Raw genomic sequence first — 16,967 nt, 5'->3', positions numbered from 1 at the left:
TTTATACATGTCCATAAGTCCATTGTCCATTACTTCATGTGCCAAAAATCCAATAATTCCTGCAAGTTTTTAAAGTTTTTTAACAGTCTTCTTATCAGGCATGCTCTTTCAGTATCAGATGTTTCTTAGATTTTCTCCTTTGTTTTGAGGTCTTTCTCTTTTTCTGTCTCTCTCTGATGGACAAGGTGAATACGGCTCGTTGGCACCTATCTGACTCTTTCTCCATCTGAAGAAATATAAGCAAACCCTCTCCCCCAAGCAGTTAACCTATCTGGTCCCTTCCATTCACCACTTTCTAGTCTCTCCACATCACCTGGCGATTATCTAAGGACAGTGGAGCTGCTTGCACTGGACACTGCCCTTCTGGTGGGTTATAAAACCTGTCTGCTGGAGCCAGTGCATCTTTGTCAAAAATTAGAAAATTAATGGTATAGAGAACTAAATTTAGAAGTTCTCTAGGGCTACCTGTGGCTGCTATATACATTCTATACTAATGCACAAATTATATGCTGTGAGACCATCCCAGAATGGCAAATTTTATTGGCCACAGCTCCAAATTTCGCACATGGGTCTCTATTAAAGATAGCCCGGCTAGCTCAGTTGGTAGAGCATGAGACTCTTAATCTCAGGGTTGTGGGTTCGGGCCCCACGTTGGGCGCCAATCTGTAATGTGCTGTTGTCTCCAGAAACTGCAGATTGCTCTCTGGGAGGAGATCTGCTGTGTCAACTCAAATCTCTCGGACAGATTCTTTGTCCTGTAGAGAGCCCTTGTCTCCAGACAGTTGCCGCCAATTCTGGTCCTCCCAGAGAATGGGCATGGGATAACGCAAGGGCTTCTGGGAAAAATTACTTCAACCAATGAACTTGCTCTTCCTAAGCATGCAAGCTCCTCCCCAGGAGTTCAAAGGGGTTAAACTCCTAGTAAAGACTAGAACTAGAGAATTGTTAAGTACTAACTTAGCACTTAGTAAGAACCTAATATCTCATTATCTCATTAGCACTTACTAAGAACCTAACATCAGACATCTTAGCATTTGGATAGATTCTCCTCTCTTTCAAAACCTCTCCCTATGTAGGATTTTCTATTCCCCAACATCTATGGAAAAAGAACAACAGAATGATGTTAAAAATGACCTGATATCCTATAGCCCAGCCTCATACCTGCCTCGGTCTCCCCCTTTTAACATTTCTAACAAGTGATCAGTCTCTACTTGACCAACATAAATGTTGGGGATCCCATTACTTTCTGAGACAGTCTGGCTCACCACTTTTTATTTAAAAAAGAGAATAAATTTGCTTTTCTTAAACTAATGCCATTTGCTTTTAATTTTACCTTTTAGGCCCAAACAGAACACTTTGTGTCTCAGAAAGGTCTCCTTTTCCTATCTGATATTCCCTCCATGATCTCTCTATACCTCTTGCTATCCTTAAGTTCCCATCTTTTCAGGTAACATTTTCTGATCTCTTCCACTAACAGATCTCAACATGTCATTGATACTTTTAACTTCTAATAACAAGTTATCAGTCATTCAAAGCAAGATTTTGACATACCCACCATTGTGATACTATGAAGAATGAATATCTATGTACAAAACAAAATGATTGCTTTTTTATACATAGAAAGAAAAATATCTTGATTCCAAGACAACTGAAATATTGAAATGAAAATCAAAGCACTTTAAACAGTTACTTACTGTCCATTCCTTCAAATTATTTTTTATATACATTTCAATCACCAGGATTCTGATCCTGCTTCACATACTTAATAGCTTTGTGGCCTGGGGCATATTTGGGACCTTCCCAAAACCTCAGTTTTCTCATCTGCAAAATGGGTTGGAATGAGGATCAAATGAGATATTAAATGTATAGCATTTTTGCAAATCTTTTGTGTTGATTCTACATAACCATAGTTTCAGTGCTAAAATAATACCTATTCCTTCTTTCATCAAAAAGAATGATATGATCCAGCAATCAGAAGTGAAATGAGGAATAGTCAAGAATGGGATATTTAGCAAAATGGTTTTGCCACCCCAACCTTCAGCTGGGCAAGACTAATCTATTAGACATCCACTTCTATGGTATAATTTAAATAGTGTCAAAGAGGACTCCTGATCCTCAGCTAAAAAAAAAAAAAAAAAAAAAGATGCCAGCCATGCTATAAAGCTTGACATTCCATAGCATTCATTCCCTTGAATCATTGAAAATTCCAGTTATGATGTAATTGTTGCTATTTCATTTTTGTCTTTATCTCTAGCAGCTAGAACAGAGTATTGTATACTGTAGTTTCTGAATAAATGCTTGTTAATTAGTTGATTTGAGGAAGCACAAGGTAATGAAATGATCACTAGACTCTAAGTTTTCCTCTTTTCCTCGTATTGCTATTGATTAGCTATGTGAAATTAACCAAGTAATTCCTTCTCTCTGGATTACATTTAGAGTTATATTTAGTTATATTTAGTGGCTTTGAAAGTCACCTCAAATTAAAAATACTATCATTCTATGAGTAATGTCATCACCACAGCTTGGATTTAAAAAAAAAAAAAAAGGAAAGTTACTCAGGCATCCATAACAGTCCTGAAGAAATAAGATATGGAAGCATTTGGGGTTTGATTAAAGAGATAGAAGCCAGGAAGCTGCTGGAGCTCTCCTATTTTCCCTTGAAAACCATATGAAACCAAGTCTCTGAACAGATTCTAATGGAATGAAACCTCTCTCCAGCTCAAGACAGACTGAAAAAACTTCAAGAAAAGTCAGTATCACTGGGGAGAAAAAGATGTTCAGCTCAGGTCAGATAGATTCTGAGAAAGCTGGTGAGAGGATCTTAATCACAGCAAATCATCAATTAAGACCCTTAGTCTTGGCTCAGTAGAGAAGCAAATCATGGGGGCAGCTTCCAGTACCAGCTCAGAAGTCAAACTCTGGGAAACCAGGCTGTTTCCTGAACAGAGGAGGCAAAGCTACCTCCTGCAAACACAAGGGACCCTGTGCTCAAAGACAAGGCTCAGAACTCCACAGGAAGCTTGGGACAGTGCCTCCTTTAACCCAGGAGCAGAGCTCAACCACAAAAGTAAACAAGAGGAAATACTAAAAGAAAAGGAAAGGAAAGGAGCAAGAAACAGAAAATAACCTTGGCCATAGAAAGCTACTATGGTAACAGGGCAGACAAAAACACCATCACAGACAGAATGTTCACAGAGGAAATCTCAAAGTGATGTGAATTGGTCCAAGTTCAAAGAGGCTTCTTGCAAGGGCTCATAAAAAAGCTTTAAAAGGCAAATAAGAAAGGTAGAAGAAAAAATAAGAAAGGAAATGAGAGGCATGCATGAGAGAGTTAACAGCTTGGAAAAGGAAAGAAAAAAACTGACTGAAGAAAACAATTCCTTAAGCAGTACAATTAACCAAATAGAAAAATATACAAAAAAGCTAACTGAAGAAAATCATGCATTAAAAACTAGAACAGGGCAAATAGAAACTAATAGCTTTGTGAGACAGCAAGGACCATTTAAACAAACTAAAAATAATGAAAAACTAGAAGAAAATGTGAACTACCTCATTAGCAAAATAGTCAATCTGAAAAATAGATCCAGAAGAGACAATTTAAAAATTATTGACTTACCTGAAGACTATAACCAATAAATAAATAAATAAATAAGTAAAAGAGCCTGGATAGCATTCTGCAAGAGATCGTTAAGGAAAATTGCCCCAATATTCTAGAAACAGAGAGGGAAATACTGATTGAAAGAATCCATCAATCACCTCTGGAAAGAAATCCTCTTAAGACAACTCCAAGGAACATTGTTGCAAAATGTCAGAACTCTAATCTCAAGGGAAAAATACCAAACTGCTGAACAAAAACAATTCAAATATCAAGAAGCAACAGTAAGGATTACCCAGGATCTGGCAGCTTCTACAATAAAGGATTGAAGGGCCTAGAATACCATATTCCTGAAGGCAAAGGATCTGGGGTTACAACCAAGAATTAACTATCCATTGAGATTCAGCATCATCTTTCAGGGAAGGTGATTGAGGTTCAATGAAGTTAGAGACTTTTAATCATTTCTATTAGAAAACCAGAACTAAAGGAAAAATTTAATCTACAAACATAGGACTCAAGAGAAACATAGAAAGGTAAACAGGGGGAAATATATATTATTTAAAGTTTAAACTGTTTACATCCCTAGATGGGAAAATGATATCTGTAACTCTTGAGAACTGTATATGTCACTGGAATAGAGAGAGAGGAGATTTTGAGAGTGTGGTTGTGAATGGTCCCTGATGTGATGTCATCAAAAAAAAAAAAAAAAAAGACCTTAAGGAGTGGAAAAAAGGTCTGTATTTGAAAAAGAAGAAAGAGGAATATAATGGGAAAATTAGGTCACATGAAGACGTGCAAAAGACCCATTACAAGGTAGGGAAAGAAGAGAAGGGGGGATGATCATCGTCTGAAACTTGATCTCATCAGTTTTAGCTCTAAGAAGGAGTAACTTAATCATTGAGTTTGATATAGAAATTTATCTAACCCTATAAAGAAGTAGGAGGATAAAGAGGAAAAGAAAACAGAGGGACAGAATAGAAGGGAGAGCAGAAGGGAAAAAGGTAAGAAGGGGAAAAGGGTGATAGGAGTGGGTTAAAAAAAACACTACTAAGAGAAAGGGGAGGTGTTATAGGAGATAAGGTAGTGGGTAGAAAGGGTAAAAAATAAAAGCACTAGTAAGATTAAACTTATGCAAATGTTTTTGGGATAATTACATTCCATCCAGACAGAAGATAGAGGAAATAGCTGTTATGTGCTTGAACAAAATAACTGAATCCATTTTATTTATTAGATAACTATGTCAATATAAATAAAAAGAGAAAATAATTATTTTGCCTATGCATATATGTGATATATGCAAATATGTATATATCACATATATGCACATGCAATATATATATATATATACATGTATATAAATATATACTATGTATATATGTACATTGTATATATGTATGCATATGTATGCATTTATGTGTATATATATATATATATCTATATATATAGATATAGATATATATATATATATATCTATATCTATATATATAGATATATATATAGCTTACTATCTATACAAAAGGACTTGGTTTGTCACATCATTTTCCTTTTTATTATTGGCTCCATCTGGAATTATGCAGTCATAAAGAAGGATCAACTTTTGAATCCCTAATTCCCATCTTCATAGCAGATTTCAAGGCCTAAAAAACTGACATCATGGTCTATAATTTTGAACCTTGATTAGAATGATATTGGAAAAGGAATTTATATCTTTGAAGAGTTATAAGATCAATATACTTAGAGTAATGGGTTGGGTAACCATGCCAACACAACAAGGCTGTAGGGCAGAATAGCTTTAGAACATTGAAAAGAAAGGTAATTAAGTCTGGTTGTGACAAGACATAAGACAAATGAAGATTCACTCCCAGTCCTCTGGAAATTTTGGGCTGAAAAAAAGTAAAACCTATGGAGTCAATACTGAATTCAGTAAATTATGTTGTACAAAATGTTTCACAGATTTTTTTGTCCTATTAGGAGAATTTTCACTATGGTTTAAGTTGTTTCACTAACATTGAGATCAACTAATTTAGGCTCTGTTATATTTTGCTTTGCACAATATTCACTTCTTTGGGTCATGATAAATTCTGATTGCTCACTTGTTATTATTTCATTTTTTTTTATTCGCAGGTTCTAGAAAACAGTAGGTCCTTAATAATTGCTTACTGACTGATTCAAAATAGCTTGAGGTAGTGGAAAGATTACTAGATCTTAAAAGTCTGGAGAATTGAGTTCTAATGTTCTAATCTCAGAGTTGCCACCAGTTAGCTTTGGAAACTTGGACAAGTCATGATACTTCTCTGGATATCAGTTTTTTTTCACTTGAAAAATGAGAAAAACATATCACTTTTAATGTCTCCTCCAATTTAATTTTTTTTCATTCTTTAATTTCCATGTCTCATAATTATCATCAAAATTGGTTGCATTTTTAGAAGTCAGTATTTTGTTTCTTCAAGATTTAAGAGCAGTAACTTTGATGCCTTATTTTATTGTTATTCTACTTCTTGAAGGCTATATTGGTGAAGTTCAAATTCTTACAGGCTCTGCCACATTTGAAAGGGTGTGAGTGTGAGATTCTAATTACAACCTTAGTCTTCCTTAGCCTTTTGACTGAGAACCAACCATACAGAAGGTTTCATTCTCAGTAGGTTGGTAACTTGGTGGTGAGTTCTTTGGCCATGCTCATCCATGAAACAAGAAAAAATTTAAAAATGGACCTTAGTTTCATATCGTTTCCTTACTATTCTATAGGGACTTTGCTCAAACTGAGCAAAGAAGGCTTAGAAGGACACAATATGCAGAAAACTTATAAATATCAACTCTACTATTTTAGTAGTGCCAAAGAAATTGATGTAGTATTTGAAAAACTGAAATATGTCAACACTGATATTGTTTACTAAACAAAAGCAGACAACAAAAGAAAATTCAAGCTAAATGGAATGACTGCTCAGAGTCTTTCCTTGCTGAGGCAAGGATATTGAAGTTGGTTTCATCAGGTGCCTAAAGGCAAAAAGAAATATAATTTCATGGTACACTTGGTCACTCCTCTTGCTATTCTCAGTATGAGCAAAAGCAAAATGACTACTATGAAGATGATTGCAGGTAATGCTTTAGAAAAAGAAGACTGAAGAAATAAATTCTACAAAGAAGTTTACAAGCTCCCTCAAAGTAAGTCAACTTTTACATTTATGCTTGATAGGAAGAAAAAAGGCTGAGGAAGTTAGCAGGAAAAAAAAAATTTTGAAAAGAGGATTTGAGTTTAAGATCTGAAAAGATACATCTTCCCTCCTCATACACAGAAATCATATAAATGAGTAAAATAAACTAAATAGCTTGAATGACCCTCAAGATTACTTGTGTCCCATGTCTCTTTTGTTTAGATACAGAACTTATATCCAGATCACTGCAGATCTATATTGTGGGCTTTTCTTATACCATTCTATTACTTAAATACTTCCATTTACCTACACTGACAAATAATTCATGAGCAAGTGAAATGCATAGGATAAATTTTCTTTTTCTTTTTCAGCCTCATGTCTTTCTGTGGTATTATAAAGAATCAGACTATGTTTTTCTTCTTCTTCTTTTTTTTTTCTAAAAGCATTTTATTCGTCCAAAAATACATGAATAGTTGTCAACCTTCACCTTTGCAAAATTTTGTGTTCCAAATTTTTCTCTCTCCCTCTCCTTCTCCCATATCCTTTCCTTTCCAAGACAGTAAGCAATATATGTTAAACATGTAGATTCTTCTAAACATATTTCCATATTTTCAATGCTGTGGGGAAAGAAATCATATCAAAAGGGGGGAAAAACCATCAGAGGGAAGAAAAGCCAAGCACACAAATAACAAAAACTACAAGAAAGGTGAAAATATTGTACTTTCTTTCACATTTAGTCTCCATTGCTCTCTCCTTGGATGCTGATGACACTTTTCATCCCAAGTCTATTAGAATTGAATTGAATCATCTCTTTGTTGAAAAGAGTCAAGTCCATTACAATTGATCATCGCATAATTTTGACTGTTGTTGAGTACAATGATCTTCTAGTTCTGCTCACTTCACTCAGCATCAGTTCATGTAAGTCTTTTCAGACTTTTCTGAAATCAGCTTGCTCATCATTTTTTATAGAAAAATAATATTGCATTATGTTCATATACCATAATTTATTCAGCCATTCCCCAAGTGATGGACTTGAACTCAATTTCTAATTCCTTGACACTACAAAAAGGCCTGCTATAAATATTTTTGCACATGTGGATCCTTTTCCCTCTTTTATTATCTCTTTGGGATACAGAGCTATTGCTAGTAGTAGAGACATTGCTAGATCAAAGGGTATTCACAGTTGGATAGCCCTTTGGACATAGTACCAAATTGCTCTCCAGAATATTTGAATCATTTCACAATTTCACCAACAATCAGTCTGTGATTTTCAAGAAAGTACAGGCCTGTGAAAATTGATGGAGCATCTCCCAATTATTCATTCCACTTGGGAGAAAAGGGCTCCTTTAAAATGATAGGGGCTTATTTTATTTTTAAAAAGAATGATTATCAGAATGGTTTGTTGTCTCTCCCTTCTCCCTACCTTAATCTGTGTCATAAAATATATGGAATAATGATTTTGGCCCCAAGTTCATTCTGTAAACATTCTGTTCACAGCTGGCAGAGCTGTTGTATCTTGCTTCTGGCTTGTCATGTTGTTAAATTTTATTTAAGAATAGCATCAGCTCAGAGTTGACATTGCGACTCAAGCTTGATCATGTTACATTTAGGAAGTATATAATATGGACTTAGTAACTAGAAATTTAAAGTTCTGGCTGATAGAATTCTTCTTTTTTAGAAGTCCATATTCATAGAACTGTGTAAGAGAATAAAATTGTAAAGTATAAGCATATTCTGCTTCCTCCACATTTGAGAACAAGTACTTTTGGATGTCTCTGGCATTAAAGGATGACTATAATTTCACATGAAGAGTTCTTCTTTTGATTAAAGATAACTAGAAAAGAAGCATCCTAAACACTGGTTTAAGAATCTTAGAACAAAAGGTAGCAAGGATAGCCATGGTTGGAAAATGTCTGAATCAGCCTATTTTTAGTACTATTACACACAGAGTCATGATGTTTCATGTTATTAGGGGGAAGAATGGGGGCATGTAAAGGTTCTACAGGATCATAAAAGTAGAGTGGGAACCATCCAAAGGGAATTGTTTATATAGAAACTCCAAACTATAATTTTCATTAGTGGGAATCAAAACTCTAAGATAGTACTACAAATTGTGTGAGTGGATGTGTAGGACCCTGTGGAAAATAATCCATTACCATAATATTAGGGTATTAGTGCTGGTAACAAGAAACTCATTTCCTTTCTGAGAAGGGTACAAACTAAGGGTTATTCCTATGTATGGAGCAAGCTAGAACACTGTAGAAACTAAGAACTATTGAATAGTTGTGTTTGTTTATATCTTTTTGTAAATCTCTTTTTATGTTTTCTACATGTGTTTATGGGATTTTTAACCTTTTATGCCTTCTGAAATTTCTGGATAATGAAAGACTATTCTTATGCCTTATTACTCTTACCTTGAGTGTTTATATGAAAATTAGGAACTCTATCACCCATAACTGTAGAAGTCTAAACATGAACTATTCTTGAATTATATTCAGACTAATCTCTATATAGTTATAATAAGATAAAAGAAAAATGATTTGTAGTAAAGGGGTGGTGGTAGTAGTAACACCAATTCTATGTGGACTCAGAACTCTGGGGTTCTATGTCCTGCATTTTAGAAGCATACTAAAGCTTTACTTCATAAACTAAAGAAAAAGTAAGCTCCTGGAAGTCCCTTCTCCACTGTATTATTAGTAAAAAATCTGCTACAGTACTTCTGCCTTATTATATATGTCCTTTCTATTAACTTTCATAGAAGGCTCCTTGCAGCTAATATCCCAGTCACTAATACAGATAGATAATGTGTGACATCATCCAGGAGAAGTAGTAGCATCAGGTTTACTGATACAGACCCCTAATAGGCAATATGGTGATAGTTGCTCAGATTCTCAGTCCCAGCAACAGAATCCAGGAATATTCTGGACTGTAGAATTTACAGCTGACTGTCCTATGCTCACTATCTATGCAAATGGCATACCATTAGAAGGACTGGTAGACATGGGTGCAGATCTTATAGTCATTAGAGGTGCTAGCTGGCCCAGTCACTGGCCAAAGGTTAAGGCAGACACCTATATGTCTGGGGTAGGAGGATCAATATCAGCTGAAGTTAGTGCTATCCCTTTGCAATGGACATTTGAAGGTGAAACAGGAGTTTTTACTCCTTTTGTAGATGAAAAAATCCCCATCAATCTATGGGGAAGAGACAACTTATAAGAGTTAGGATTACAAATGAGTACTTCAGCTTTTTAGGAAGGGCTGATGTTGAAGGCCTGCCAACACTCTCACCTGTTCCCATTCAATAGAAAACTGGTACCTCAGTGTGGGTAGAACAGTGGCCCTTAGCTAGCGATAAAATTCAGGCCTTATTAGATATAGTACAGGAGCAACTTGACCAAGGGCATTTATAACTTTCTCTAAGTCCTTGGAATTCCCCTGTATTTGTTGTAAAAAAGAAATCTGGAAAATGGAGGATGTTAACTGATCTAAGAAGAGTAAATGAACAGATGGAAACTATGGGAACTCTTCAGCCTGGACTTCCATCTCCTGCTCAATTGCCTAGAGAATGGCCTCTTTAGGTTATAGACATCAATGACTATTTCTATTCTATCCCTCTAGATAAGGAGGATATGAAAAGATTTGCCTTTTCAGTGCCCAGCATTAACTTAGCTGAGCCTTATAAAAGATATGAATGGACAGTTTTGCCACAGGGAATGGAAAATAGCCCTACTATGTGTCAAATGTATATTGCTTCTGCTCTTACTCCAGTAAGAAAAGAATTTCCAAAAGTTATGTTGTTACATTACATGTATGATATCTTGGGATATGCATCTGAGGAGCAAATTTTAGAAGCATGTCTACACTAAGGAACTACAAATTGCATATAACTTCATAACAAAAAATTCAACAGCATGCTCCTTTTTAATATTTAGGATATGAAGTATATTCTAAGGTGCTTATAGTAGAAAAACTTTTTTAATAACAGAGAAGTTGAACTCCTTAAATCACTTTTAGAAATTGATAGGAGATATCCAATGGATGTGTCCAGTATTAGGCTTGTATCAATTGTAACCATTATATGATATTTTAAGGGGAGACAGTGCTTTAAATTCACCATGACAGCTTACAAAAAGAAGTTCAAGAGGCTTTGAGAGAAGTTGAACTGCTTTATCCAATGTGGTTGAAAGAGTCACTCAAAAACCCTTGGAAACATCAGCTTTTGATGAAAAGAGGCACCCACAGCAGTCCTTCATCAAGGAGACAGTGTGGTGGGTGAATCTCCCAGCACAACCAGAACAAAGCTTTACTCTTTATCCAGTGCTTGTGGCTAGAATTTTATTAAAGACCACTAAGCAAGTAGTACAATTATCTGGGATAAGACCTGGCAAGATATATACCTTTTATACTAATGCACAAATTAATGTATGCTGTGAAACCATCCCAGAGTGGCAAATTTTATTGGCCACAGCTCCAAATTTTACACATAGATCTCCAATAAAGAAACTCAGACTATTACATAACTGGCAATGGATTTTTGAAGAAAAGATTTTGAAAGCACCTCTTAAAGGACCAACTATCTTTACAGATGTATCCAAACATAACATTTGTGCTGCATATTCTCATAACTTAACTATAAAGAGAGTAGTCAGAACTCCTTTTCAGTCCACTCAGCAGAATGAATTGTATACAATCAGTCTAGCTCTTATTTATTATCCAGGAGATATAAATATAATCTCTGATTCAGCTTATTCAGTAGGTGTGGTACAAAGAATTGCCACAGCTCAAATAAAGTTTGTAACTTCTAATATCTATCAGCTCTTTAAGGAACTTCGAGAGCAAGTGAGAAAGCAACCAGGTAAGATTTATATCTAGCATGTCCATTCTCATAGTGGATTCCAGGTCCTATTTTTTATGGAAATTCAAAGGTCGATTGCCTTCTAAACATGTTAGCCAATACTCCTTTATTTCAGGCAGCCCAAGAATCTCAATCTAAATATTATCAGGCTGCTCAAGCTTTATGTTTGCAATTTGGGATAACAAAAGAAGAAGCTAGAAACATAGTATAAAAGACTGTACAGCTTAGCTTCCTTTCTATGCTCTTACACTCCCTCCAGGAAAGAACCCTTGTGGTTTGAGACCCAATGAAATTTGGTAAATGGATGTGACCCATTATAAATGTTTTGGTCATCTGTCTTTTTTCCATGTTATAGTAGACACCTTTTCAGGATTTACTTTTGCAATACCAGCAGCAAAAAATAGCCCAAGTAGTCACTGAATTCCTTATACAAGCTTTTGCAATCATGGTGTGCCACAAGTAATAAAAACAGATAATGGACCTGCCTATACTTCTAAACATTTTGCACACTTTTGTACATAATATCACTGGCATACCTTTTAATCCTCAAGAGCAGGCAATAGTAGAGAGGAAAAACAGAGACATAAAGACATTCCTCCAAAAACAAAAGAAAAGGGGAGCCACAGGTATCCTTAGAGAACTTTTAAATTTAGCTCTTTATACAATTAACTTCTTGATTTTTGACACAGATTCACTGGCTCCTGCAGACAGGTTTTATAACCCACCAGAAGGGCAGTGTCCAGTGTGAGTAGTTCCACTATCTTTAGATAATCACCAGGTGATGTGGAGAGATCCAGAAAGTGGTGAATGAAGGGACCAGATAGGTTAACTACTTGGAGAGGGTTTGCTTGCATCTCTACAGATGTGGAAGGAATCAGATGGGTGCCAACAAGCTGTATTCACCTTGTCCATCAGAGAGAGATGGAGCAAACCCTGGAAACAAAGGAGAAGACCCAAGAAATGCTGACTGCCTACCACTGAAAGAGCATGGCAGTTATGGCAATTGACTCATGGACATCAAAAATTTGTTGATAAGACTATTGTAGGGCTTGAAAACCCTCAGGAATCATTGGATTCCCGAGACATGATGAGACTGTTATAGGATTTCAAAATTTGCAAGAATAATTGGATTCCCTGACATGTGAAGTAATGATAGATTGGTTTTGGACTATCTCTTGGCTGCTAGAGGGGAAGTATATGTGTGATTGTTATTTATATATTCTCCTTCTAAGACTTATGGACATGTCTATTTATATGTTTGTTATATCCTCACGTTGATTCATATTGTTTGTTACATCACTATCAGCCTGTGCTATATTACTATGTGCTTGTGTAATATCTCTCATGCTGATAGATTTATGCATACCTGTTTCAACTAAAACAAAAATGAAAGAAGGGAGATGTAGAGGGCTGCAGATAGTAGGGGAGCTCTGGGTGAGGTATAAGATCCTTCAGCCCAGAGGAAACATGCTAACAATATCTGGTTTGACTCCCCATTTTCCCTTTGCTGTTCTCACTTCCCTTTTTTGGCATTTTCACCTCTCTTCCTAAGAAGTCAGGGAGGGCATGACCACCTATGTTCTAAAAAAAAAAAAGAAAGAAAGCAGGAGATATTGAGGGAGGAACTTTGGAGAAGTATACCTGAAAGAAGTATAATGGAAACAAGGTGATCTAATGTTTCTCTAGTTCACACATAATCAGTATGCTGTAATGTATACTAAAAAAAAAAAAAAAAAAAAAAGAGGTGAGAACACCAAAGGGAAAATGGGGAGCTGTAATGTTCTGTTCTCTAAATTATAATCGTTCTCTTGGAGCAGATTTCTTGGAGAGCTTCTGGAGGCAGCCTTCTTTTCAGTTCAGTTCAATAATCCCAAAATGCAGCCAGAATTTAAAGTCCAGCTTTTTTATTGTCTCTTCCAAAATTTTATCTCCTAAACTTGGGGCTCAGCTAGTTTTCTGGAGGCCTTCCTCTCTCCTTGGTTCCCGAGAGCTCTTGTCCGAATGTTTCCAGCCAGCACAAAGGTGAACATGGGAATGAATCTTCACTCTGAATCTCCTGGAGCTTCTTCTTGGCCCTCTCCCAAAGTTCTCTGAAGTTCTTCTGAAGTTCTGAGAGCTTCTCGCTTATATGTCCCACACTGAGTATACACCAATCATTATATCATGAGGAGACCATTTTTGTTGTAGGATTAAATCAATGCTAAATTAGATTTAACCATTGTCTTCTCAATTCCACTCAGTACCTTGTTTCAAGTTCTGGCTCATAACATCTCCTTGTAGGGTCAGATCAATCATACTGAACCATGCTAAATTAGGTAATTATTGTCTCTATTCATTCCAGTGACTTAGCACCTTGTAAGAATCCTAACAGGGAGCCTAACCAGATATTGTTAGCAGGTTTCCTGTAGGCTGAAGGGTCTTATACCTCATCCAGAGTTACCCCATTATCTGCAGTCCTCTACAATTCCTCATTTGAAATTCATCAGCATGGTAAATAGTATATTACATATATACAATATAAAACCCTGCAGAAGATTTAGGATAAATGTATAGCTAGAAATATGATGGATAAACCATTTCACAGATTCCGTCCTTTTTTGGTAGGATAAAAGGATATTAGGTAGGAAAAACAGAATGTTGTCATCACTATAGACTATTGAGCCATAAGAAAGAAATGAATGATAATTTTCTGCCATAGCTTTCTCTCTTTCTCCATCTATTAAAAATCTGTCTCTGCTCAAAGAGAATCAGAAAAATTCTTGACCATAATTCCATCTCAAAAGTGAAAAAATGAGGGAATATTCAAGTCTAAAATTAAACAACTGTGGGAGTAAGTAACAATGTTATCTCAAAATTTTTAGCAGAAGTGAAGGGGATATTTATTGCCATACCAATCAAATGCCCAAGAAATTATTTTACAGACAAAAAATAACAAATTTCATTTGGAAGAACAAAAGGTCAAGAATTTCAAGAGAATTAATGAAAAAAATGCAAATGAAAGTGGTCTAGCTGTGCCAGACCTAAAACTGTTTTATGAAGCATCATAATTTGGTATTTGGTACTGGCTAAGAAATAGAGCAGTTGATCAGTGGAATAGATTAGATTCACAGATCAAAAATAGTTAGTGACTATAGTAATCTAGTATTTGACAAATCCAAAGACACCAGCTTTTGAGATAAGAACTCACTATTGGACAAAAACTACTGGTAAAATTGGAAACAAATATGACAGAAACTAGACACTGACCCACCGTAACACTTTTAGACATAAATATATTATAAAAGATATAAAGATATAGTAAACAAATTAGAAGAATATAGGATAGTTTACCTCTCAGATCTGGGGAGAAGGAAGAAATTTGTATCCAAAGAACCGGAGTTCATTATTGAACACAAAATAGATAATTTTGATTATATTAAGTTAAATTTTTTTTGTACAAACAAAACTAATGCAGACAAGATTAGAAGGGCAGCAATAAACTGGGTAAACATTTTTATATTCAAAAGTTCTGATAAAGGCCTCATTTCTAAAATATATAGAGAACTGACTCAAATTTATAAGATTTCAAACCATTTTCCAATTGATCAATGATCAAGAGACATAAACTGACAATCTTCAGATGAAGAAATTAAAACCATTTCTAGTCAGATGAAAAGGTGCTCTAAATGATTATTGATCAGAGAAATGCAAATTAAGACAATTCTGAGGTACCACTACAAACCTCTCAGATTGAGTAAGATGACAGGAAAAGATAATAACAAATGTTGGAGAGGATGTGGGAAAACTGAGGCACTAATATATTGTTGGTGGAACTGTGAACTGATTCAACTATTCTGAAGAGCAATTTGAAATTATGCCCAAAAGGCTATCAAAATATGCATATCCTTTGATCCAGCAGTGGTTCTACTAGGCTTATATCTCAAAGAGATCTTAAAGGAAGAAAGTGCAAAAATTTTTGTGGCAGCCTATTTTGCAGTGGCAAGCAACTGGTAACTGAGTGGATGCTCATCAGTTGGAAAATGGCTGAATAAGTTATGGTATCTGAAAATTATGGAATATTATTGTTCTGTAAGAAACGATCAGCAGGATGATTTCAGAGAGGACTGAGAGACATGAACTGATACTAAGTGAAAAAATGTTTCTTGATTGATTTAAGGATAACAGAAACAAAAGTAGCACAGACTTGTAGATATTGTCAATAAGACTAAAGTTTTTAAGCTGAGATTTGTTAAAACTGATAAAGATTTCAAAAAGACTTTTTCAGTTATGTTGGGGATAAAATTAATAAGAAAAGAAGTAGACATCATCTTAGAGTAAATGGGATAACAGCACAACTACTCAAAGATTATTTTACTTATGATTTATCTATCTAGAAGAATGAACTATAGAATAAAAAAACTTTAAAATTTTATTGTTTTAAAAGAAAATAAAAAAACAAGGTAAGTAAAAAAGTAAGATGCCTATTCTCAGTGAGCTCCAGGCACCAGCTATATTCAAGGATAGTTTGAAAGATTGTAGATTGTGAATGATGGAATCTCTTTGGAGAAAAAAAAATCCACAGAACAAGGCCACACTAATTTTAAGAAAGGTAAAAGTTGTAAAAATCCCAAACTCATGGCAAGTAAGCTTGATACCAGGGCAGCTAGGTAGTACAATGGGTAGAATACTGCGTCAGGAGTTAGGAAGATTCAAATCTGGCCTCAGATACTTACTAGCTCTGTTATCCTGTGCAAGTTATTCAACCTTGTTTTCTTCATCTGTAAAATGAGCTAGAGAACAAAATAGCAATCTACTCTAATATTTTTACTCGGAAAACCCCAAATGAGTTCATGAAAAGTCAGACATGACTGAAAAATGACAACACAAGAAAAAAGATTGATGTTATTTCCTGGGAAAATTTTAGCTCATTAAATAGATACTTTGTTAAGGAAAAGTTATGGTCATTAGAAACTAAAATGGGTTCATTAAGAACAATATATATTAGATTAACCTCATCTACACTTTTTGCTAATACCATTAGATGGATAAATTAAATGGCTATGGGTGAGTTTCAGTAAAGCATCTTACAGTATAATCATGGAAAAGATAGTTTTGGATTGGCTCCTATTACATTAGGCAGATATAGAATTGGTAAAATTAACATATTTTAATAGTTTTGAGTAATTGACACAGACAGAGATCTGATACTCTCTGTACTTGGTCATAAGCCAGTAAACATTTTTTTTTTAATTTGTTACCTGGCTGAAGACATAGATGTATGGCATACTTTAAAAATTGTAGGCGACATATCTTCACAGATAAAGAGTTAACAGCAATGGAATATAAAAAAGATATTGGCAAATACAAGTCAAACATAGTAGGATTA

The sequence above is a fragment of the Sminthopsis crassicaudata genome, chromosome 1 (genome assembly GCF_048593235.1).
Source record: "Sminthopsis crassicaudata isolate SCR6 chromosome 1, ASM4859323v1, whole genome shotgun sequence".
NCBI classification, from domain to species: Eukaryota; Metazoa; Chordata; class Mammalia; order Dasyuromorphia; family Dasyuridae; genus Sminthopsis; species Sminthopsis crassicaudata.
Note: the sequence above shows the minus strand (reverse complement) of the source record.